Genomic DNA, 24,456 nt, shown 5'->3' with positions numbered 1-24,456 from the left:
CCTGTTTTATAGTTAAGTAGCTCAAATTTGGCTCTGAGCTACATCATTGTAGATCTGCAGTAATTCCAAATCAATGGGCCAAATTCTATCCTTTTACTTAAATCACGTGCAGCTCCATTCAAATGGGTAGTAAATGGTGTAAGTAAGGGGAAAAATGTAACTGAATATACAATATACAATGGTGTAACAGAGCAGAATTTGGTCACGTTATAGTTTTACACTTCACAAAAGCTTTCAGTGCTATTGCCATGACCGTTATTTCAGCGGGTCCAGCTTTTTTCCTTATTCTCTGTTTTAAAATCTTTGGCCAGGTTTGCCAGCTAGAAGAAAGACTGCAGAGAAAAGATTGAGTAAACATCCTAATTGGTGTGATCGCATATTTTCTGCGTTGTGAAGAGTGGCAGAAGTAATATTGACCAATCACTGCCAGCTGATGGCGAAATGTCAAGACAGGGTTGCAACAATATACTTTGTAATGAACCAGTTCTGAATACAAAGTCGAGCACGGAGAGCAGAAATTAAGTGAGAATGAAAAAGTATAAACACTTCTGATTAACAGCCAATAGCACCAGCTGGAACAGACAATACAACAGACCTCCTAGAGCAAAAGGGTCAGCTACGCTGGTGACAGGCTTGGCAATGCAACCTTGTTAATAGCAAGATGAAACCTCATTTGCTCACAATTTCATAGGCTGTTTCGTGGAGATCTACTGCAAATTGATGTTAGTAGATGGAATTGTATTTAGCTCTGATTCTCTGGCAAAAAAAGGATTAAAAAAAAAAAAAAAAAAGAGTATTTTATCAAGATGATCTTTGACCAGCAAAGCAGACGTGAGTTACAGCTGCCCAAACACCTTCAAAACAACAGTAACAAAAACCCCATACAAGTCTGTAAATCTGGTTCCCGAATGAGTGGCCATGTGTGCTTTTATTAGGCTCTCATCAGAGTGCCATGAAAGCTGATAAAGATCTTACACTACAACAAGAAAACAATGTAATTGTTGAATGCTGCATGACATTGTAGCTTGGTTCAAAAATAGTTAGACAACAAAAGGTATTTTCAAACAGGATCTTCAGTAATAAGTAGAGGCTAGTTAAAGAACATTAAAAGGCATTTCAGCTTCATTGTCTAACCTCAGAACTATTACACCTATTTGCATGGCACTTTGAAATTGCTTTATCAAGATTTCATTTTAAGCCCCAATATTAAGCTCTGGTTTCTGGCCAATGGGAGTACAGAGCTAGTGCTCGGGGCGGGGGCAGCACGCGGAGCCCGGTGGCTCACCTGCCTAGAAGCCAGACCCACTGCTGGCTGCTTCCGGGGCACAGCGCGGTGTCGGAACAGGCAGGCACTAGCCACCCTTAGCTGGGCAGCACTGCCGACGGGACTTTTAATGTCCTGGTCAGCAGTGCTGACCAGAGCAAGGCGACCCAGTGCATACTGGTCGCGACCCAGGGTTTGAAAAACACTGGTCTAACATATGCCTACTTGGAGTTGTATTGTCCCCATCTAGTGGTGGCTAGGCCACATAGCTATTGAGGAGTCTACTACCATCTTGGATAAGAGAAATGGGTCTTTCAGTTCAGACAGTAGAAGCTCTTGTATTAAGATCTAGAGGAGTGGTTCTCAACTAGGGGTATGTGTACTCCTGGGAGTACACAGAGGTCTTCCAGGGGGTACATCAACTAGTTTGACAACAGGCTACATAAAAAGTACTAGTGAAGTCAGTACAAACTAAAATTTCAAACAATGACTTGTGTATAGTGCTCTATATACTATCCACTGACATGTAAGTACAATATTTATATTTCAATTGCTTCATTTTATAATCATGTAGTAAAAATCAGAAAGTAAGCAATTTTTCAGCAATAGTGTGCTGTGACACTTTTGTGTTTTTATATCTGATTTTGTAAGCAAGTCGTTATTAAGTGAGGTGACACTTGGGGGTACGCAAGACAAATCAGATTCCTGAAAGGGGTACAACAGTCTGGAAAGGTTAAGAGACATTCACCTAGAGGTCCCAGGTTCAATCTCCACTAATAGCCCATGAAGTGGCTATTACTTACATTTTGCAGTTTCTTCTCCTCCATAAACACACTGATTCTGCAGGAGAGAGAATTATGGTTTATTCTCTCTAAGGCCTTGTCTATACTGACACTTTACAGCACTGCAACTTTCTCGCTCAGGGGTGTGAAAATACACCCCCCTGAGCGCTGCAAGTTTCAGCGCTGTGAAGTAGCAGTGTCAACAGTGCACCAGCATTGGGAGCCGCGCTCCCAGCACTAATTGCCACTCCCCTCATGGAGGTGGTTTGTTTTTGTTTTGTTTTTTAAATAGTGCCACCCCCTCATGGAGGTGGGTTTTTTATAGTGCCGTGACTACACAGCCAGATTAAAGCGCTGCTTAGCGTGGCTAGTGAAGACATGTACAATATGTCTTTTTCTAAAGTATTGGATCATTCAGGGGTGAGGATTACCAAAATTCAGAATATATGAAAGACAATGACAGCTCCAGGGGTGCCATGATCACAGATTATATGTGATCTTTAAGGTAATATATCTTAAGAAAGAAGAACAAAAGAACAATGGCCTGGAACTAAGAGTTCAATACCTGAGATCAGAGAAGTTCTTAAAGGCAAAAACAATTACTGGAAAAGACTCCCAAGGAAGATGGATAAAGCTACTCTGGTCACTGAGTAGGGGGAGTTTGGAGCCAAGACTCCATCTATTCCCTACTCGTCTACACGGGGGAGGTAGGTAGGTGAGTAAGGAGCCTTATTTATGACCACATATCTGAGCCTAAAGTCCAAGCGACACACATATGCATACACTTTCTCTTACCCACTTGCATGCATTCTCTAGTCCGAGCTACAATCTAGCCAAATGCATTTACCACAAGGGGTAGTTCAGTTTCCAGGTCCATTCAGGTACTGTCCTGTCTAGTGAAGATGCCAAGAAGGTCACCAGTTATTGCCAATTGGGTTGCTGGTTTCTGTGAAGTTTGAACCATCAGGATGGGCCTGATTCTCCACTGCCTTGCACCTTGTATGGTCATGTACACCTGCAGAGTGAAGAATTTTTATACCCAGCTTCCCCTTCACTTTGCAAACGTATGGATGATTATACAAGGTGCAAAGAAATAGATAGTTGGAGACTTTTCTATCCCAGGTCACATATTCGCCACCTATGCTCTATTGTAGAAAATACAAAAAACAAACCCATTCTGCCAGCTAATAAACAAAAAATAGTGAAACTTCCCATAAAATGTATGTTTTCTCATTAGGCTCTAATGCAGAGGTTCTCAAACTGGGAGCCATGACCCCTCAAGGGGTTACAAGGTGGTTATAACTCCCCCTCCCATTTTAAATTTATAAGGGGAGAGGACACACTCAGAGGCCTGCTGTGTGAAAGGAGTCACCAATACAAAAAGTTTGAAAACCACTGCTCTAATAGGTCTGTCAACCAGAAAGCATTGTGCCGGGGCTGAGTTAGGTCTTGGAATGGATAATGAAGAAGTAGAAGAGGGGAGGGAGGGACTGTGTGTGGGCGCGCGTGCACATGCTGGCTTTTCAGTAGGTGAAACAAAAGTCCAGTAATTGTGATACAGGAGGGCCAGGGAGCAGTGGGAAGTGGTAGAAGGGAAGTATATAAACCCTAGGTTAATTAAGGTGTGGTTCCCTGTAGACTAGGGAGGGTTGCTACAGGTTAATTGGAGCACCTGTAATCAATTAAGGCCCTGTTAGAAACCTAATAAAACCCCCTGCTTCAAGCAGTCAGGGGGAAGGAGAGAGGAGTGGAGTGTGGAGGTGTGCTGTGAGACTTGTAGGAACAGAAAACTGGAGTAAGGGAGACCCTGCCCCAGTAGGGGAGGGACATTCCCTCCCCCAGCATTTAAGAACTGAAGGTACCCCACCCAAGGGGGAAGAGGGTAAGAACCTGCAGGGATTGAGAGGGGCTGGGTCTCAGAGTGAGGAGCAAACCCAGACCCCTCCCCTGCTTCCCTCCTTTACCACCTTCCTGGGCCACTAGTGGGGCCCTCGGTGCCCCAAGAGCAGGAGTAAGGGGTGGTATTTTAGGCCCCCCCCCCCACCAAGAAAAGCACAGGACCCACCATGCTATATTGACCATCTTGTCACATAATGTATTTTGAGGATTATGGTAAATAACTTTCAGAGATGACTGGCCTAGACAACTGGGTATCCTCTACTTATTACAACATATAATAAACAGCACAATGCACCAGCAACAATAAAAAGAGTAACCAGCACAGGTGTCAATAAGAAAACATACAGTTCCAGATGTAATAGACAGTGACTCTAGTGTCCTCCTGAGAGACATGTATCCTGATGTTAGTTTCTGCATAACTATAGTTCTTAATAAAAAACAGACATGCAGCTGCACAAAAACTCTTTAGGAATAAAGCCAGTAGCTCTGTAAAGAAATACATCTCTTGAGAGCAACAGCTTAGATCCCAAAGCTGATTTTTACATCCAAATGCTGGCAACTATAAAACTAGAAGCTTGTTTGCTCTTATGAGCCTGTCAAGAGTATCTGAGAAGGGTAGGAAGATATTCATTTTGTTGTAACAGGGAAAAAACATCTGATCAGAGAACAACTTGTAAATGACTCCTTATATAAAATGGTTTCTCTGATTTATCAGAACAACAAACAACAACTCATACTACCTTCCATCAGAAAGAATTCTGCTCTGCAGATTTCAGGTTTGATTTAAATTATATGGATGTAAATTGGGAGTAGCTATTCTGCAGTCAGTAGAGTGACACTGATGTAAAACCTGTGTAAATGCATCAGGCTCATTGTAGGTATGCTAGGATCAATTCACCCACCACTGGAATGCAGTTATAGGGAAGACTGGTTTCAGAGTGGTAGCCGTGTTAGTCTGTATCAGCAAAAAGAACGAGGAGTACTTGTTAGAGACTAACAAATGTATTTGAGCATAAGCTTTCGTGGGCTAAAATCCACTTCATTGGATGCATGCAGTGGAAAATACAGTAGGAAGATGTATATACACATGGAGAACATGAAAAAATGGGTGTTGACATACCAACTGTAACAAGAGTAATCAATGAAGGTGGGATATTCTCAACAGGAGAAAAAAAAAACTTTTGTAGTTATAATCAGGATGGCCCATTTCCAACAGTTGACAAGAAGGTGTGAGTAACAGTAGGGGGAAAAATTAGCATGGGGAAATAGTTTTTACTTTGTGTAATGACCCATCCACTCCCAGTCTTTATTCAAGCTTAATTTAATGGTGTCCCGTTTGCAAATTAATTCCAATTCTGCAGTTTCTCATTGGAGTCTGTTTTTGAAGTTTTTTTTGTTGGAGTATTGAGACTTTGAGCTCTGTAATTGAGTGACCAGGGAGGTTGAAGTGTTCTTCGATTGGTTTTTGAATGTTATAATTCTTGATGTCCGATTTGTGCCCATTTATTCTTTTGCATAGAGACTGTCTGGTTTGGCCAATGTACATGGCAGAGGGGCATTACTGGCACATGATGGCATATATCACACCTTGATAGATGTGCAAGTGAATGAGCCCCTGATGGCGTGGCTAATGCGATTAGGTCCTATGATGGTGTCCCCTGAATAGATATGTGGACAGAATTGGCAACGGGCTTTGTTGCAAGGATAGGTTCCTGGGTTAGTGTTTTTGCTGATAAGAAGTGAAAAATAACTGGCCTGATTCTGATTGTATCAGAATGAAGAATCAGACTCAACCTGCCCAACTGAATTATTGGAGAAATACTGGGTCCACCAGAATGAAATTAAGTGATAAGTACTTTGGTTAAGACACCAGGATTAACTAATTGGTAGTAAGGATTAGGGAAGAAAAATGTTCACTTAATTTATTAACAATAGGATGATCTAACGGTTAAGGCACTGGAAAGGGTTTGATTCTCTTCCCACTTAAGTAAAAAACATTTATTCATGACTGAATACAGGTGACATCACAAAAGAATTTTAGAAGCCTTCTTGATCCATTGCTAACTTTGAATATTCATCAGATAACCTCCCAGATATTTGCTGCTCACCATTTATCCACCTCCTCACGGGTCATCCCCTGTTACAAAGACCTGACATCATTCCTTTCATGTGTCAAGTGCTTCAAAATGGTTTCCTTGGGACTACAGACCCAGTATTTTTGTGAGTGTTCAGTGGAGAAGGGGCTGAACACTACAGGGGAATGCTTTGAAGAGAACCAGGGACTGCGGTACACAAATAGTTAGCTTCCAAAGCAAAATAAGGGCTGGCATAGCCCAGAGACGAGTGATTACATGTCTAAATAGGCAGATGGCATCAGGGAGCTGATACTCACAAGCATAAATAAGTCTCCCTCATGCTGGAAGAAGGGGGGGTAATAAGATGACTCTCAGTCCTGGGTACCCCAAGAACCATCACACCTCCCCCCTCTCTGAAACCAGTTTGCTGTGGTGGTAGTTCTGCTTCTAAACATTCGCTGCATGAGATCCTGGATTACACAGAGCAGAACTTTGCTTGAGTGCAATATCAGGGAGATAATAGGATTGTTACTACACTTGTGTTTCCTTTCTTTGATAAAGACAGAAAGATTCCTTTTATCCAGTCATCTGGCCAATTTCTAGTCATCCATCCATCACTACAAATTTTCCACATGTGATCTATACCACAGTCACCAATCACTTTCAGCAGTTCTGCCAGTATGTTATCTGCTCCTGGTGCTTTCCTAGGCTCCATTTTCATAATAGTTCACTCCACTTCCTCTCACAAGATTGATGGCTTCAACTCCATACTATATTCACCTTTCTATTGTCCAGTATTGTAAGTGGCTCTGATGAGGCATATAGATTTCGGTATCAATTTCTCTATTACTATTTGATATTGTCACCTTGAGTGAGAACTCTGCCATCATGATTTTTTATTATGCTTGATCATGGGGAAAACTTTTTGTAAGAGGCCAGACCACTGTGAACATATGTTTTGTATTAGGACTCTCGACTCTTTATAATTCTCAAATTCCTCTCCTTATGTCCCGATGCGTTCACTCTTGCCTCTCTTGTCTGCCTTTGAGTCTGTCTGCTCAGTTCAGTGTACTATATTCTTCCATCTCCAAGGCATTTTGCATCTTTTTTTGCCAGTTCAAACACTTTCTTGGCTAACCATGGTGCAGTCCCACGCAGACCTTTCACAATGTGTGCTTTTGAAGTTTAAGCATGATAGTTCAATTTTCATGTTATTCCAAAGTTCATTCAGGCTGTTCTCCTCTTTTACCTGTGACAAATGTCTCAAACATATTCTGGATGGAAATCATGACAAATTACACTGGAAAGGAGGTTCTAGCCATTAAGAGTGTTGATTGAAGTTATGATGGTGCTATACCAAATCTTATGGGAAGTACAGTACATATTTGTACCAAGGAAAAGAATGGACTTGAACCTTCATAAACAAATCATTGGAGTAGGAACATGGAATGTGAAGAGTATATAAGAAAGGAAGTGTGCCATTGTGACCAAAGAATTGGAAATGTGTAGGAGAGAAATATGTGGAATCTCAGAGCTGTGATGGAATGATAAGGGTCATGGATGGACATGCAGTGTGCTACTCATGATCCAAGTAAATGAGAAAATATGAGGGGGGTCTTATTTATCTTATCCAAGGAAACATCAAAATGCGTGTTTGGATATAACCCAATCAGCAATGGAACCATAACTATTTGCCTTTCAGCAAAGCCAGTTGATATGTCCATCGTCAGGTTTAAGCTCTGTGAAAGTAGAATGAATTATATTGTAAAAATAGAATGGATTAAAGAAATGCAGTATGTACCTTTAAGCAGAAATAAGGAATGCTGAAATACAGGTGTCAGGAAAAGGAACATTAAGGCATAAACAATGAGTCCGCTTAAGCTAATGGTGGAACATCAGCCGGAGATCTGTAAAAGTTAGTAAAAAAAATTGAATATGTATGTCTAGCCTCGGGTAAACTTGTCAGTTCTGCTTTCTTTGTCCTCTTGTTAAGTTCGCGCCCTTTTTATCTGTATAAAATAAGGTACTGTGGGTCTTGGATGGTGCTCACCTTATCTGAATGTATTAGCAGAGCGCTGTGCTAATAAAACAGAGTGGTCTGACAAACTGTGAGTCCTGAGTCTAACTTTGACAGCTCCTACAGCGGATAGTGATGTGATTGATAAGAAACAAAAAAAAGTGCATACTGGGTCAAATCAATGGTCCATCTAACCCACTACAGTAGAACCTCAGAGTTACGAACACCTCAGGAATGGAGGTTGTTCGTAACTCTGAACAAAATATTTTGGTTGTTCTTTCAAAAGTTTACAATTGAACATTGACTTAATACAGCTTTGAAACTTTACTAGGTAGAAGAAAAATGCTGCTTTTAACCATCTTAATTTAAATGAAGCAAGCACAGAAACAGTTTCCTTACCTTGTCAAATTTTTCTTTTTCTTTTTTTTTTAAACATTCCCTTTTTTTAGTAGTTTATGTTTAACACAGTACTGTATTTGCCTTTTGCGGGGAGGGGATCTCTGCTACTGTTTGATTGCATACTTCCAGTTCCAAATGAGGTGTGTGGTTCATTGGTCCGTTCATAATTCTGGTGTTCATAACTCTGAGGTTCTACTGTACCCTGTCTTGTGACAGTGGCCAATGCCAGGTGCTTCAGAGGGAATGAACAGGATGGGCAACTATTGAGTAAGCCATTCCATCGTCCACTCCTAGTTTCTGGCAGTCAGACTAGGGTTCCCCTAAGTATGGGGTTGCATCCCTGACCATCATGGATAAGAGCCATTGGTGGATCTATCCTGCATGAACTTATTTCATTTTTTTTAACCCTGTTATAGTTTTGGCCTCCACAATATCCCCTGGCAATGAGTTCCACAGGTTGACTGTGCATTGTGTGAAGAGATCTACAAATGGCTTGAAGAGACACTCATTAAATATCGAGCAAAGATATCACCTTTGTAATTGGGGACTTGAATGTGAAATTGGATGTGTACGCTCATATAAAGAAGTAATCAGAAACAGTGGTTTGGGTTCACATAATGAGAGAGTCACCTGGTCATTACCAACAGCTTTTTCACCAACGTCCTATGTTTATATACATAGCGGTCACACAATGGCATAACAAAGAAAGAGACTATGTAATAATACAGCAAAACTGGAGCTTGAGCGTCCAATGAACAAAGACTTTCCTAACTAAAGACTGCACAGTAGCCCAGTAACTGTTAGCCTCAAACATAAAATTAAAACAAACAGTTAAGACATTCGATAGGCCCACTCTGTCTTCGCTTGTCCAGAATCAATTAAACTGTCTGACTTCTTCCCATTTTAATCAAGGGTAAATCCTGAACAGATCCATTGGAGTTTCTCTGATGTGAAAATGGAGATCTGGGTTTGAGCCTCAGCTTTGCCACAGACTCACTGAGTAACACACTTAACTGGTCTATGCCTGAGTTTCCTATCTTTATCTATTTAGATTGTAAACTCTTCATAGGAGGGAGTGTCTCTTATGGTGTGTTGTAGTGCACCTAGCATAATGGACTCTCAATCTCAATTTAAGTCTCTAAGTACTATCATAATACAAGTAATAATTACTATTAATTATACTATAATAATACACTTCCTTATTTTACAAGGCTATTGTGAGGATTTAACTTTTAGTGTTTGTAAAGAGCTTTGAGATCCTCAGAGGGAAGGACCAAAAGGACTGCAAACTATTATTAATATTGTCATTACATTCTGTGATTTCAGTACAGCAGGGTTAGTGCTGCTCTGTTTTTGCTTTGAGTTGCAGCCTTATGATTAATTTGGGTGCAAAATGCACTTAGCCACCAAAGAATGAACCTATTATTAGTGACATGAAGCAATTAAATTAAGAAGATGATTGTTGAGACACACAGACTTTGAGTTTTATTATACTACAATCAATGTAAGCAATACATCAGACGGGGGGGGGGGAGGGGGAGAGGAAATAAAGCAGAAGAGTCTACATCACATATACTCATGAATCATGGGACTCTGGGTTCACCTTAAGGTGAGATTAAGCATTCAGATAGTCACCATTCTGCTTTCCCAAGATCCTGCTGAGGGTTGGGTTTGAGTCAGTTTTAATGCGCCCCTTCCTTATACCTATGTATTTCCAAGACCATATATGGTTAAGTCTTGGCCTCTGGTTCATGTGTCTCATTATTGCTACCCATTTTGGGGGTTCTGACACAGCTGGGAGGTTCTCTGTACAATGTGGTTAAGGAAGTCTGGCTAAATAAAGCCTCTGTAGTCTATACAGTTTCTCACAAGATATATATTACTAAATCTTCTAACCCAAGGTTACTCACTAACACTAACTTTTAGTAGGCCTAATGTGGCCTTGTGCTATTACCACCCCAATAGGCCTTGAACTAAATACCAGCCTTCAGGCTAACTGCAAAGCTCATTTTAAACAAAATGTTTAAGCGTCTTTGTTTATTCCTATTTGCATTATAATTTTCGTTTCATTTGCACTAACTTTACAAGTATCTTCTTAACTCTAAGATATAAATGATTGTTTACCTGATCACTTGAGCTCAGGTCACGGGTCAAAGGTCAGAATTTTGCAAGAGAAACGGAGATGAAACGGCTGAATTTCACCTGAGTTCAGTTTTGGAAACCTTTTGAAGACAAGCAGTGTGTGTGACTTTTGAGCAAAACACCACATCAACTGGGGCTGGTTTGAAGCATGGCACAGGTTTGTCCAAAAGGTTTGAGAGCTTTAAAGAATCTTTTGATTAACTCAGTCTTCACTACCAGTTTGTAACAAAACTAGAGACAATCAAGATCATGGACTCAAACCTGTTCAAACTTGGGGGGCTGGGAGGGTTGAAACCTGGACCAAGTCTCAGAACGAATACGTAATGTCACTGGGTGATTTTGGTCCGTGGCCCTTCTCATTATAAATTAATCATATCACATGCTCTAGTCTAGATCTGAATATCCCTGAACCATGGACTAGTCAAACTCTAGATCTAAATTTTGAACCCATCTGGAAATGGGGAGATGAAAGCAGGGAAGTTCAATATCAAAACTGGGCATACTTTTTGCACAGCTCAACTTGACACCCCCCGCCTCCCCAGTGCTGCTTTATATGACACACACAAGGAATGAGAACCGGGAAAATGATTCCAATTTTGGTAACTGAATTGCACTACCAGGTTGCCAGGGCTCCAATTCCCCCACTCAAAGATTCACGAGTCTTCTATTTGTTCTTCCATATATGGCGCTATGCAAATATTATGAGAGAGTTTAACACAACATGTGAGCTCCTAATGCTTTCTCTGTCTTCTCTAAGATAGTCTTTAATTAGTCAATAATTGCTTGAAGGCTCCAATTGATTGGCATTATAAACACAGGAAAATGAAAATGGTCCTTTTATTTCAGAGCTGTATTTAAGGTTTAGTAAAATGTTAGCAGCATATCATTAAGCAGAACAGAGCAAAGCAGCCTATAAAGCACATTTAAGAAGCATGACTAAACACCACACGATCCTGCTTTACTTTTCAGATTAGGCCAGTGACAAGAAATAAAATGAGGATTATGCATGTGCAGTTCTAGAAGACATCAAAATACTATATTCTGCATTGTCTTGCTTAGAAATACCCTCTCACATCAGGGGAATTTAACAAACAGCTGTAAAAGCTCAGCAGGTTTTTGATGTCATTTCTGGTGAGATTTATGCTTTCTTTAGCTCCAGAATGCTATGTGTTCATTTTATAAAGGCAGAAATAGGTTTAATCTGTGCTTCTGTGGATTTCATTCATCTGTTGTCAGGGTCTAATGAAATACATTGTAGGCTGGTATTTCTTGAGATGTCAGCCCACATCCATTTCCCAAAGCTACACTTTTTTTTTTTTTTGGCCTGCTTTTGAGAAACTGTATGTAGCGTCTGAAAAATCTTAACGCTAGTCATTGACAACAAATGTAGCGCAACCCCTTTAAACACTAAGATCATGCTGAACACCAACACAAATTATATATTCATGAGGTGGGTGATTCACTGTAAGCAGAAGGAAAGATTTGGATACTTATTTCCCACACCTCTGCATAAAAATATTTGTACCTGGGTCAATTTTAGATTTGAACCAAGTAAATAGCTAAGACCAAACCCTGCAGCCTTGGTTAGAGGACCAAAAGCCCTCCGGCCAACTCACACAGTCAATCTGCATGAATAAACCCCTTCTGGGATAACAGAGGTCCAACAAGGACTATCACTGTGACCTTGTTAGTGTCTTCAGCCCTGTCTCTGGGCTCAGTTCTCAAACACTTCTGGGCTACCTTAGTTCTGCCCTGTTCTAGAGCATTGGAGTTGAAGTTATTAGTGGGAAGAAAAAAAAAACAGTAGGAAGAAAAAGTGGCAAAACAGGGAAGTGCCTGTTTCAAGGTACAGTAACTCCTCACTTAAAGTCATCCTGGTTAACGTTGTTTCATTGTTACGTTGTTGATCAATTAGGGAACATGCTCATTTAAAGTTGTGCAATGCACCTTTCTAACATCATTAGGCAGCCTCCTGCTTTGTCCACTGCTTGCAGGAAGAGCAGCTCGTTGGAGCTAGCTGGTGGGGGCTTGTAACCAGGGTGGACCGGCAGCCCCCCCCCCCATCAGCTCCCCGCTCCCCTAAATTCCTTGTGCAGCAGCTGCCCAGCAGGCTATCAATTGCCGAGCAGTTCAGCTGTCCCTCCCCCCACTGCCATGTGCTGCTCCTGCCCTCTGCCATGGAGCTGCACCCTGAGCCTCCTGCATGCTGTGCGGGCGGGAGGAGGGGGGAAGAGGGGGTGGTGGTAAGGGGCTAATGTCAGGGTGTCCCCCTCCCTCCTGCTCCTACACTCCGTTTACTCCTTCTCCATATAGAGCAGAGTGGGGACATGGACAGAGAGAGCTTGGGGCAGCAGCTGCTGTCTCAACTTCCTGATCCACTTAAAAAGACAATGCACTTAAGAGTGGGTCAGCTTACTTAAAGGGGCAGTGTGCATTTCTCTCTTCCCCCCCCCCACACACACAAGGTGTGTGTCTGTCTCCTATGCTTCTACCCTCCTCCCCTCCATTCCTGCTGCCTTGTAGCGTGTGAGAGGCTATATTAACAACAATGGGTTAACCCTTGAGGGCTCAGCCGAGTGCTAGTTCATCATTTAGCAGCAAGGCATTCCCTGGGAAATATCCAACCCTTTTACTTCACCACCTCAACCAAGCTTCCACAATCATCATAGCTGTGAACAGTATTAAATTGTTTGTTTAAAACGTATACTGTGTGTGTGTGTGGTTTTTTGTCTGGTGAAAAAAATTTCCCTGGAACCTACCCCCCCCCCCCCGCTCCTCCATTTACATTAATTCTTATGGGGAAATTGGATTCGCTTAATGTCGTTTCACTTAAAGTCGCATTTTTCAGGAACATAACTACAACGTTAAGTGAGGAGTTACTGTATAGCTAATGGGGAAAATGTCTTTTATGGCTATCAATTCAAGTCCAGACCAGGGCAATAGTGACCAAAAGACATTTTCACATGATGGCTACTTGGTAGCCTGTTTGAAATGAGTTGGTGCTGGGTGGCACCACAGTTCCTAATGGATGGGCATTCCTATAATGAAACCATGAGCCCCCCAGATGGCAATTTGTCAGCAGGCAGACCACAGAAAGAATGGGCATGGACACTAATTTACTCTTTCAGTGGTGGTCTCTTCTCCAGGCACAATGAGGCTAAAATTTGTGTTTGCTGCTACCCAGATTGTAGCAGGTCTGTGAATAAGTATAGCACTTCAGTTTCCAAGGCTGTCGGTTGGGACAACTTTTCACAAACACTGAAATTCACTCCAAACTAATGATTAGCAATACAATAAAATGCCCACTGTTGCTCTGTTTATGTTAGTATCTCAAAAGTACTAGGGACAGAGGAGTAGCTAGACATTTTTAAGAGTAAATCAGAAGCCCCACTTTGATATTTTCCTGTGAACGTCCCAGCTGATAAGTGTTTTCTAATTAAATTATTCAAAGCAAACTGGCTCGTAATAACTAAGGTTTTGCTCTCTAACATGCCTCATCTGACAGAACCCCAAATAAACTGAAAATTACATTTTTTTGGCCAGACCAGCTGGATTCTAAAGTCTTCCTTGACTAAAACAGCCATAATCAACCCATTTTTTTGACCATCAGAATGCACCCGGGCTCTTATCTGAACAAAGGAAAACAGCTAGGTAGGTGGGAGTTCCAACGCCCTAGATCTGCTCACCAGATATTCTCAAAACATTTAAAAAGCACCTGGAACTGGAACAAAACTGGAAAGTCTCAAAAAACTGCAGCAACATCTATATTTCTGGTGCACGCCCATGAATCCTGGATCAGAATCCCACTGACAGCATTTCTGATACACAGCATATTTCCTGCAAAGGAGAACTGCTACAATCTTAGTCTCTACACTGGAATAGAAGACCCGTGGAATAGCCATGGCTGGCCTGCGTCAACTGATGCGGACTGACGCTGTGGGGCTGTGTAGATGTTAGGACTCGGGCTGAAGGCTGGGCTCTGGAACATTCCCCACTCATGGCGCTCCCAGAGCTTCAGCTCCAGCTCTCACTCAAATGTCTATGCAGTAATTTAAAGTGTTGAATTGCTATGTAGATGTACGCTATGTCTTAATTCCCCATAGCCACACCAGTTAAGCTAAATTCAAGTTCACTGTTTTAAAGGCATCAGTCTTGCATCTGCTGTTAGTCCAGCTCTTCAGCCTAGCACTGAACCAACACTTTCAGGAAGTTTACTTTGCTCAAGTACTGATTAGCAAGTAATTAAGCTTCAATCCCAACTCAAACCCATTTATGAATAAGAATGAGTCAAAAAAGAGCTAAATTGTTAAAACTGGCTCCTGGTAGTCACAATGACATATACGGTCACTTTATAGATAGATTAGATACATGTATCAAGAATAATGTATAACCATTTCTAATAGTTCATTTTATGTGTTTGCTAATGGAACCAAGTAAGACCCATGGTTTGATTTAGCTCTACCCAGAAATGTTCTATTTCTCCCAAGTTTATTATTATACAGTGATCACCATTAAAAGGAGAAACATTTACTAACCGTTCCCACTTGGTGGTGCATTAGAAGTCACAACAACATTGTATTGTAATTGAAGGAAAATACCGTTATGTCTCATACAAAGCCATATACTAACTGGTCATGAATGCATCTTTAAAATAGAAACCACAGCTAAAATAAGACTTTTTGGAGCAGCTAATTAAAAAAAAAAACCTTGGCAGCAGTGAGAAGCGTAAAGTATATTAATAAATGTAGACACATTGGGCTAGATCAATAATTAGTGTAAATTGGCATGACTACACTAATTCAGTGGCTCTACATCACTTAATACTATCTGAGTGTCTTGCTCAACTGATGTTTCTGTGCAGGTTGATCTAATCTATTGAGTTACAGTAGGCATTTTTGGAGCATGCTTTACTAAAGTAATGAGGAGTAATCTGTACTGAAGATCTGAAGAAACCAGAAAATGAAATTCACTAGCTTTCAAATGGATATACTATATATATATATATATATATATATATATAACACAATCTCATTCTCTCTCTCTCTCTCTCACACACACACACACACACACACACACACACACACACACACGGACAGATTTTCAGAGGATGGAAATCAGCATAGCTCCATTGACTTCACTGACTTCAATAGAGCTACACCCAATTTACAGGAGCAGAGGATCTGACTCGATATTTGTTTAGTTCTACATTTATTAATTACACATATTCCTAATGGCCCCATCGCTATACAACATGGGCATGCCTCACGTGTTCCACTGTGGTAGATAGAGGAACTAAACCTAGATGGACCTTTTAGATTTTGTCTTCAGAAAACAATTGTCCCACTTATTTACTGGCTAATCTCTTTTTCACAGATGCTGGTTAGACAGGAAAGGCATTCCTGTTCTAAGAACTTCATATGCTATCATGTGCTATTTTGATATGTGGACAGCATCACTGAAGGTAACGGCTGGTCCCGGGTCATTGTTTATCCAGATAATCTCACATAGCATTTGTTATATTTATACAGTAAAAATGCAAACGAGAACCATCTCAGATATGAAGAAAAGCCTCTTACACTGATTTGAAGCCATGCATGAGAAGGCTGGCTCGTGCCAGACATCTAGATGACATGTCAATAATAAATATGGATGCATTAACTCATTGGTTTTTCAGATATGAATCAGGCTGCTGTAAAATTTTGATGGAATATTTGATAGAAAACCGCCTTGCAAAATTACAGGAGTAATTGTGTCCGGAGATTAAATTGTGAATGTCGTTAAACACAACAAGCTGCGGGTTACTGTGGTTTCCTTAAGCAAGTTAAGTCCAGCCCTCGACTGAGAGATAAGTCCACATTACAGAGAAGCCCCAGAGGGCCTTTTTCAAGGAAATTTCCCTTAATTAGAGGTTTTCTTGTATTGTATGAAAACACAAACAGTATTAATTGGCTAGCATTAAAAATCATTGTTTATTAATCATCTATCTTTGGAGTTTTTCTCTGAGTCACGGTACAGCATGGCATTAGGGGAATTAGGCTGTGGAATTTCAATTACATTTAAAATATTTAGGAAACAATGACTATGATTGGGTTGTGGTTTTTTAAAATGGTAAATTAACAGAACAGGCTAAATTTTGAAGACGGATGAATCAAATGAATTCTCCTGATGTAGAGACAACATGACATTATGCTTTACCCTTAAGAGGCAAGTTTGATTTCCTAAATACATTTTCATAATTTCTTCCACCTATTGTACCCAAGGAACCATTTTCACAATATGACAGACACTTTCCAATAATGGCAAGCATCTAGATATACCCCCTGTAATGAAGTCATCCCCCAGATAGTTGTAATGATAATGGAGATAAAAAAAATGGAAGGTCAATTTGATAAATACAAAAGGAGGAAAGTGGTGTCACTTCAACTCAAGCTGAAACAGGGCTATTATAGCTAATTGCTTGAAGGCTTTATGATAAAATACAGTCCTGTGGTTAAAGCGCAGGACTGGGACTTGGGAGATCTGGATTCTCTTCACAGCTCAGAATTCCTGTCTAACTCTAGTTAAGTCACTTAGCCGTTCTTTGCCTCAGTTACCCCATCTGTAAAATAAGAATACTATTTAATATTTACCTTACAGTGGTGTTGTGATGCTCAATTACAGCTAGATCATGGCATTTTACGACAGGCCTGAATATGCTGTGATAGTAACACCCCCCCCCCCATGTGCCTCATGGGCTACAGGAATTGATATAGAAGTGGTTGGAGGTCACAGCACTGCATTCTTCCTGCCATTTTTGGAAGCTACGTGCAGGGCCGGCTCCAGGCACCAGACGAGAAAGCACGTGCCTGGGGCGGCACATTGTAAGGGGCAGCATTTCCGCCAATTTTGGGGTGGCACATTCCAGCCGCCCTGCCGTGGTTCTTTTTTTGTTTTGTTTTGGCAGCCCGGTCTGCAGCTCTGGAGCCTCCGGCCGGCTCCCCACACTCTGCCAGTCCCAGCCCTGCAGGGGCACGGACCCCGGCCTGGGGAGGGCAGGAACTAGCGATCCCTGCCGCTCACCGTGCTGCCGGGCTCCCCGGGACGCGCCATTCCCCACCGCCTGCACTGGCCTCCCCCTCCCACGCTGCTCTGAGCCCAGCCCGGCCGAGCCACCTTTAAAGGAGCAGCTTAGCCAGCACCACCTGCAGTCCCCGGGGGCTCCGCCTGCCCAGCTGGGAGAGACACCCCAAGGCCAGAGGGGGGGAGCCCCTCTTGCCCAGCTGCGAGCGGGCTGCAGTGCCGGGCTGCAGTGCCTGGCTGCCCATGGGTGGAGGGAGCGGGCGGGCGCCGCCCTTCACCATCCTGCAAGCCACTTTGACCGCCCTCCACGCGCTCCCTTTGGCTGCGTTTTTTTTTTTTTTTTTGCTTCAGCAGCAAAAAAGCTAGAGCCGGCCCTGGCTACGTGTCATTCCCAAGGGGCACAAAGCAATCAGTCCTAGTGCACCCCTATCATAACTATAAAGGGAAGGGTAACAGCTCTCCTGTGTATAAAATCCCTCCTGGCCAGAGACTCCAAAATCCTTTTACCTGTAAAGGGTTAAGAAGCTCAGGTAACCTGCCTGACACCTGACCCAAAGGACCAATAAGGGGAGAAGATACTTTCAAATCTTGGAGGGGGTGGGGGGGAAAGAAAGGCTTTTGTTTGTGCTCTTTGTTTTGGGGGTTGTTCGCTCTTGGGACTAAGAGGGACCAGACATCAATCTATGCTCTCCAAATCTTCTGAACAAGTCTCTCATATTTCAGACTTGTAAGTAAAAGCCAGGCAAGGTGTGAAGGTGTGTTAGGTTTATCTTTGTTTTCTAAACTTGTAAATGTTCCTTTTGCTAGAGGGTTTACCTCTGTTTGCTGTAACTTTGAACTTAAGGCTAGAGGGGGTTCCTCTGGGCTCTTTGAATCTGATTACCCTGTAAAGTTATTTTCCATCCTGATTTTACAGAGATGATTTTTACCTTTCTTTCTTTAATTAAAAGCCTTCTTTTTAAGAACCTGATTGATTTTTCCTTGTTTTAAGATTCAGGGGGGTTGGATCTGGACTCACCAGGAATTGGTGAGAGAAAGGAGGGGGGATGGTTAATTTCTCCTTGTTTTAAGATCCAAGGGTTTGGATCGGTGTTCACCAGGAAATTGGTGGAGAAGTCTCTCAAGGCTACCCAGGGAAGGGAGTTCGTACTTGGGAGTAGTGGCAGCAAAACCAGATCTAAGCTGGTAATTCAGTTTAGGGGGTCACATGCAGGTCCCCATATCTGTACTCTAAAGTTCAGAGTGGGAAAGGAACCCTGATAACCCCTCACCTCAGGGACTGCGATTGTCCCTGGCTCTTGCACAGATTCACAAGGGGAGGAGGCGGCTCTTTGTGACCTACAGCCTATGGGGAAAAAGAACTTCAGTATAATAATATTTTCCATTTTTGCCTTTCAAGCCAGGTATCAAAATATTTTACAAACATTAACTCATTACACTTCAAAAGACCCCCTCATAATAGCACAAGGTAATTATGGCTCTCTTTATTGATGTATCTGAGCACCTCACTATCTATAGTGTATGTATCTTCACAATGCTTTACTAACTAGGGAAGTAACGATTATCCCCATTTTACAGATGGGCAACTGAGGCAGAGAGAATAAAGGGACTTATCCAAGGTCATGCATGAAGCCTGTTACAGAACAAGGAATTACACTCTGGCCCAGTGGGCAGGGCACTAGCTGGAAACCTTTCTTCCTTCTTTTATCAATAACATATGTATAAGATATTGTTAAAGCATTTATCCATAGATTTTAAATTGTTCTTCTTTGTCCAGATTTCCATAAGTGGCCGTTTTACCTTTCCTATGTGTCTTTTTAACCAGGAGACCTCTTTACTGATTCTTCACTTTGTTTTTAGCCCATTGCTGTTTTACATCTGTATCCCAAGTCTTGTTCTGATTTCACATACACAGAGCACATCTTTCAAAAGATGATTTCTAGATTATGGAAAACTACAAAAAATATAAAGTCTATGAAAGAGCACAAAGTGTGACTCTTGTTGCAAACCAGAAGCACCTCTGAAAACAAAATGGCTGCTTAGCTTTGTGCAAAGGAAGAATGTGAATGCTTAGAAACAAAGGTGCAGAGAACACAAAAAAAACAGACATACTAGTTTAATAGCTATAAACACCACACCTGCAATGTATGTAAATATTATATCCACATCCACTTGAAAGATGAGAACATTGAAATAGAGAGATACTGACTTATGCAATGCCATATGAGGTGTAAGCAGGATAGCTAGGAGCAAAATGTCTTCACTATCAATCCTTATGTTCAGCCGAACTAGACCACATTCGTTTTCAAACTTTTACAGCTCTGGAAGGGTCTATATTATTAATTTATTGAGACTAGGAGAGTTTGGTAGACACACTCTGGTAAGTGATCATTCTCATTTTTATTTTTCAAGGATTTGGTCTTCTGTTTTTACCTGTGCAGGGATAGTCTAAAAATACTATTCCAAGTCACAAACTGTCTCCTGGGAAAACAGCTGGAAGGCAGGCTTATTGTAAGATTCAGACCTCTTTCCTGGAAGAGAATTTGCACCTGAGGGCAGAGTGAAATTGGCAATATTGTAAAGCTGCAGGAGGAGCCCACAGGTTTCCATTTACATGACAGTTGTGTTCCAACCATCAGGTCAACTGCTGCTCATTACTATAAGGTTGACTGCCTCCCCATTACGATGGTTAGCAACACTGTTAGTCTCTGCAGATGCTCCGATACTCATTTCTCTTTGTAAAGGAAGTTCCTCATGTAATGCCTGCTGGTAACTTTCCCACAACTGACAGCAAAATTTGTTACAGAGCTAGGCAACCTTCCAATAGTGAGGGGGGGAAAGAAAAAGAAAAAAAATCCAGTTCCTTTCTGTGCTGAGCCACAGTTCGGCATTCTTGTTTCATTGTTCATACCATAAATGAAATCTGAGCCACAATTACTCATTTGTTTGTACATCAGTAACGAGTCTGATAAGTTGTAATTGATTGTCCATACCTGCTTTGATAGCACAGAACCTGTCCACCACAAAGAAGACTACTGCTGCTGTGTGTAGTCCTCTTTGAACTGAAGACTACAGGCTGCTTTAAAGGGCTACAAACAGGTTTAGTTTAGACAGTGAACACTAAATAAAAGACAGGTCTTTGACAATGCACATAAAAGGCAGGAACACAGACAATCCAACTACCTATGGAAAATGTGAAGCTAGGAATCCTTACTATAATGTTACCTTGTCAAAGCAGTATCTGTGCCACTGAACAGATTGTCATTTTCTCTGTCCTTTGTTTTCTCACTGCTTTGAAGATAGAAAGCACTGTGTGAGGAGAACAGAGTGTCGAAGAGATTGTCTTCTGGCTAAGGCACAGGACTGGGAACCTGGATGCCTGAGTTCTATTTCTGATTCTACCACAGACTTCCTGCGTGATCTTGGGCAAGTCACTAAGTTACCTCACTAAATGGGTCACTTTTTCCTTACTAATAAAATGGGGATATTTCTCTACATCAGTGTTCATAAATTAGGTTCGCGGGTTCATTCATTAATGCATATAAAGTACTCTGTGATGTTAAGAGAAAAAAATGCTACAAAAGTACTAAATATATGCCAGGGATTTAAAATAATTCTCTCAGCTAACCTTTGGCTCAGATTGTCTTTTTAAAAAAAATAAATTAATATGTGAATGAATATGAAAAAGATAAATCACATAAGAAGGATTTTCCCTAACATACTTAGAGTCATGCTACTGAAACACATCTTTCTATTTTGCACCTTTAAAGCTGTGCATCTTAATTTGAGTGCCAACTTCTGTGCAATACACTTTTTGTTTCTCCTAAAAAAGTCAGTTAGAACACCTGATTAGCATGAATAAAAATCATGGAATTTGCAAATACTGGATAAGCCAAAATTGTCGTCTCAAATGTGGGTGTCAGGTTTCAGAGGGGCAGCCGTGTTAGTCTGTATCAGCAAAAAGAATGAGGAGTCCTTGTGGCACCTTAGAGACTAACAAATTTATTTGGGCATAAGCTTTTGTACTATGTGGGTGTGTTATTTTGGCCATGCAAATGTAGAGAAAGGATTTGAAGCTGCTTGCACCCGCACTCTAAAATTGCCCCTGAAAAATACATGCCTGTAAGTACAAATTGTAACTGCATATGTATAGAGAGTAACATCTGCTGCAGAAGGATGGAACAAAGCCCTCTGCAACACTAAGTCCTGTAGCCTGGCTGGGAGGCAGACTAGCCATGAAGGCAGTCCTCTGCAATCCCTGTACGTCACATAGATGGACTCTGCAACAACATCCAGTAGACTAAAGCAGAGAACGGATAGAACAATGGCTGTTCGTCCAGAGATCAGTTCTGGGTCCAGTTCTGTTCAATATCTTCATCAATGATTTAGATATTGGCATAGAGTGTACACTTATATAAAGTTTGCAGGCGATACCACACTGGGAGGGGTTGCCTCATGAAGATAGGATTAAAATTTAAAATGATCTGGAGAAACGGTCTGAAGTAAGTAGGATGAAATTCAATAAAGACAAATGCAAAGTACTCCACTTAGGAAGGAACAAATCAGTTGTACGCATACAAATGGGAAATGATTGCCTAGGAAGGAGTACTGCAGAAAGGGATCTGGGGGTCATAGTGGATCACAAGCAAAATATGAGTTACCAGTGTAACACTGTTTCAAAAAAAGTGAACATCATTCTGGGATGTATTAGCAGGAGTGTTGTAAGCAAGACATGAGAAGTAATTTTTCTGTTCTACTCTGTGCTGATTAGGCCTGAACTGGAGTATTGTGTCCAATTCTGGGTGCCACATTTCAGAAAAGATGTGGACAAATTGGAGAAAGTCCAGAGAAGAGCAACAAAAAGGATTAAAGGTCTAGAAAACATGACCTATGAGGGAAGATTGAAAAAATTGGGTTGTTTAGTCTGGAAAAGAGAAGACTGACAGGGGACATGATAACAGTTTTCAAGTACGTAAAAGGCTGTTACAAGGATGAGGGAGAAAAATTGTTGTTCTTAACCTCTGAGGATAGGACAAGAAACAATGGGCTTAAATTGCAGCAAGGGCGATTCAGGTTGGACATTAGGAAAAACTTCCTAATTGTCAAAGTGGTTAAGCACTATAATAAATTGCCTAGGGAGGCTGTGGACTCTCCATCATTGGAGATTTTTAAGAGCAGGTTAGACAAACGCCTGTCAGGGATGGTCTAGATCAGTGGTGGGCAACCTGCGGCCCGCGAGACAGTTTGTTTACATTGACCATCCGCACGGCCACCCACAGCTCCCATTGGCTGGGAATGGCAAACCACAGCCACTGGGAGCTGCGGGCAGCCGTGCCTGCGGACAGTCGATGAAAACAAACTGTCTCGCGGCTCACCAGTGGATTACGTTGAGGGGCCACAGGTTGCCTACCTCTGGTCTTGCCAATACTTAGTCCTGCCATGAGTGCCGGGGACTGGACTAGATGACCTCTTGAAGTCCCTTCCAGTCCTATGATTCTGTGTACAGCTATATACATCCTGTAGCTGAGAACACCCTGAGGAGGGCTACAGCTACTATTGTAGCCTATGGACTGGAGTAGTTCTTCTCAAGTTGCCTGTTCCTAAAGCTGGGAGGTGGATTTCATCCTCCCTGCAGTCTCAGTGCAGAATTGTTGAAAAAAAGACCAAATACTTGTTTTATTTGGCACTCGCAAATTTCACTCATATGTTGTGAGCACAATCACAAACAGACAGGTCTTTGTAAAGAGGAGGTATCTCTTCCAAGCTGTCCAACACCTATGGAAACATTAAAGCAGCGCTTCAGAGTTATCTTGTTGAATTGTACCTTTAATGTTACCCTAGGCAGCAGCTATGTTGGAAAATGTATTCCTTATTGTACAGTACGTTATATATAAAGCTGTAGGGGGAAAAAAGTTGCTAATACAATACTGACAGTAACTCTCCAGAACTAGAAGCCACTTGTCTTTTACTGTATCAGAAGATAATGCAAGAAAAATCATGGAAGTCCTAGCCTTGGTTCAGTAACGCTAATGGGTAATTATTGAAGGCAAACTTACTCACTTAAAATACGTATTGGCATTTCTAAACCACTTTAGAATATTGAAATGGAAAATGAAAAGGAAAACAGAGGGGAAATCTAATTTACTTCTCACCACATTTGTCACCCTCAAACTGGTCAGTAAAATCCTTCATTGTTAGCGTAAGTTTCATTTTCTGATTCTTATGAAAAGGTTTATTCATAGATTCATAGATTATAGGACTGGAAGGGACCTCGAGAGGTCATCGAGTCCAGTCCCCTGCCCGCATGGCAGGACCAAATACTGTCTAGACCATCCCTGATAGACATTTATCTAACCTACTCTTAAATATCTCCAGAGATGGAGATTCCACAACCTCCCTAGGCAATTTATTCCAGTGTTTAACCACCCTGACAGTTAGGAACTTTTTCCTAATGTCCAATCTAGACTTCCCTTGCTGCAGTTTAAACCCATTGTTTCTGGTTCTATCCTTAGAGGCTAAGGTGAACAAGTTCTCTCCCTCCTCCTTATGACACCCTTTTAGATACCTGAAAACTGCTATCATGTCCCCTCTCAGTCTTCTCTTTTCCAAACTAAACAAACCCAGTTCTTTCAGCCTTCCTTCATAGGTCATGTTCTCAAGACCTTTAATCATTCTTGTTGCTCTTCTTTGGACCCTTTCCAATTTCTCGACATCTTTTTTAAAATGCGGCGCGCAGAACTGGACACAATACTCCAGCTGAGGCCTAACCAGAGCAGAGTAGAGCGGAAGAATGACTTCTCGTGTCTTGCTCACAACACA

The 24,456-nt window shown here is 41.6% G+C and overlaps 1 protein-coding gene across 1 annotated transcript in view; it reads right to left on the bottom strand.

Annotated features, from left to right (window-relative positions):
* The window catches only part of DCC (DCC netrin 1 receptor), a gene marked incomplete in the record, with an annotated part of 974,185 nt that overhangs the window by 749,709 nt on the left and 200,020 nt on the right, over nucleotides 1-24,456 (bottom strand).

The sequence above is a fragment of the Trachemys scripta genome, chromosome 6 (genome assembly GCF_013100865.1).
Source record: "Trachemys scripta elegans isolate TJP31775 chromosome 6, CAS_Tse_1.0, whole genome shotgun sequence".
NCBI classification, from domain to species: Eukaryota; Metazoa; Chordata; order Testudines; family Emydidae; genus Trachemys; species Trachemys scripta.
This window is presented reverse-complemented; position numbering and strand designations above follow the sequence as displayed.